The 2,303-nt window shown below is 47.5% G+C and overlaps 1 long non-coding RNA gene across 1 annotated transcript; it reads right to left on the bottom strand.

The window, feature by feature from the left end:
- Positions 1-487: 487 nt before the first annotated feature.
- Positions 488-2,137, bottom strand: LOC111650498 (uncharacterized). Its single transcript, XR_002760414.2, has 2 exons — positions 1,941-2,137; positions 488-985 (listed from the first exon to the last, which is right to left on the bottom strand). It is a non-coding gene; the product is annotated as an uncharacterized LOC111650498 (long non-coding RNA).
- Positions 2,138-2,303: the final 166 nt, after the last annotated feature.

The following is a 2,303-nucleotide window of genomic DNA, read 5'->3' as shown; positions in this document are numbered from 1 at the left end:
GGCTGTAAAGCTCACTGCTCAGCTGCCTGTCACTTATTGGTTAGGATGCTTTTGTAAATGATTCAAGGTGCTGACCCTTGACCCCTGTGAAGTCAGAGAGGTCAGAGGTTTCATTTGAGTAAAACCTGAGTAAAAGTCTCCGTCTATTTTATTTAAAACACATGTAATCCATCATCAGCCTTGACTAGAACTTGAACTTTTCTGAGTCTGATGAAGCTGACGAATGGAAGTTTTACAGAAACAGTTTCTGGCCGAGGCCTGGAAGCGTTCAGCGGTCGCTTCCTCTAATACGGGATTACTGCAAACTTCCAATAATGGAAGTTGCCGGGCCTGAAGACCATCAGTCCAATAAGCACATCAAGCCAGTTCATGTATTTACTGCACTGAGCTGAGACTGCAGATGCAGCGGAGACAATCTCAGTCCTGGGAGAATCCAGCAGCTGAAATGTGAATGTTGAGTTCAGTCAAAGGAAATCCAGAGAGGACATGTAAAATAATGACTTTATTTATTACACAAACTTAGAACTTCCACTGTGATGTAATATTAGTGTTCTGTACATATATGAAAAACAAACACACTTTAATTAATTGGATTCCTCTTCACATGCAGTCTGTCTGATTAAAGGAAGGCAGCTGCAATACTGCATCGATCCACAAGATGGAGCTACAGCACAAACATTAACTGATAACCTGCAGGTTTCAGCACAGACTGATGGTCACATGTTTCAAAGCATCAGGACAAAATGAAATATTAAATACAAAAACAGTTGGTCTTCCCAAACCAGCCTCGACTGGAGGTGATCCAGAGGAAGAAGCAGAACCGAAACCTCCTGAGACTGAGGCTCTGGTGCAGGTGGAAGGTGGAGGAGTCACAGGGATGATGGTGGAGCTGTTCTCAGATCAGTTCAGACTGCAGCACTGAGAGTCATCTCCACTTCTTCTGATTCCTCCGTCACATCTTTAGGACAATCACCACCACTTCCATCTGTGGAGAGAAGAACAGAGGAGATAAACGAGTGTTTCCAGAGACTCACTTCAGCAGCTGTCAGTCAGTGAAGCAGCAGGGACTTCAGTCCTGTTCAGTCCAGATGTGCAGCAGCTGTGTAGCGTAGCCTGCTTCCTCTCAGCTCTCATGTTAACGTGTTGGAGTGAACACTGAGCTGGAGGCTCACAGACCTGCAGAGACTTTTAGCATCAAGTCTGTTGACTCTGCACATTTCCCTCAGTCCACAGTGGAAACAAACTGCTGAGTCATGAAGGTTCATCACTGCTCCAACAGGTCAGTGATGGATTCACTGTCCTGACATTTAAACACAGAGTCTCTGTGTGTTGATGAACATCTGATCTGTTCCTCACACATCACCTGACAGAGAATCATGGAGGCTGTCACTGAAAACATCTGGCAGAGGGACAGATATACAGATGTGCTCACTGGACTTCAGCAGAGCTTCTGTCTGTATAAAGATCACATGATCACAAAACGTCACGATGCTTCTCTGAAAGAAGAGTCAGCTCCATCAGACTGATCTCAGAGCTGTGACAGAGATCAAACTGATCAGGTCTTGAGTTGTGAAATGAGAGAACAAACTGTCTCAGATCAGATGTGACAGTTTGATGAATGAGGACACTGTCTCTGTTCCTCTGTGAGGCTGTCAGCTGTAATCAGCTTCACTTCCTGTAGACATCAACTCAACAACAACAGTCGTCTTCACATCCACTCAGGCGCACGACCACGACGAGCCTCTGGCCGCTCTGATTGGCCGACTGTTCTCTCTGTCCAATCCTGACGCCTGTCACCGTTCTCCTCTCACAGCTTCACTGAGGGAAGCAGCTGCTGAGAAGGTCGGAGGTTTCCAGGAAACACTGGCTCTTTGCTCCGACACTGTGTTTAGTACAATATGATGGAAGCAGCAAGGACTGACTCCGCCCCTTTTACTGACCTCAGAGTCTCCAGTCGACAGTCTGGACTCTCCTTAAGATCACACAGCTGCTTCACACCTGGATCCTGCAGGTAGTTCTGACTCAGGTCCAGGTGTCTCAGGTGGGAGGGGTTGGACTTCAGAGCTGAGGTCAGAGAAGAACAGCTGATCTCTGACAACCAGCAGCCACTCAACCTGAATAAAGAATAAAAGATGAGAGTTTAGAGACAAAGGTGAAGGTCTCTCCCCCCTTTCTCCCCCTCTCTCTCTCTCTCTCCTCCTCCCACTCGCTTTCTCCCCCTCCCTCTCTCTCTGTCTCTCTCTCTCCCCCTCTCCCTCCCTCACCCACTCTTTCTCCCCCCCCTCTCCCGCCCTCTTTCTACC

Source organism: Seriola lalandi, unplaced genomic scaffold (assembly GCF_002814215.2).
Source record: "Seriola lalandi dorsalis isolate HSWRI2012SDOR001 ecotype SW California unplaced genomic scaffold, Sedor1 jcf7180002052289, whole genome shotgun sequence".
NCBI classification, from domain to species: domain Eukaryota; kingdom Metazoa; phylum Chordata; class Actinopteri; order Carangiformes; family Carangidae; genus Seriola; species Seriola lalandi.
The sequence above is the reverse complement of the archived record's forward strand: the minus strand, read 5'-3'. Positions and strand labels throughout refer to the sequence as shown.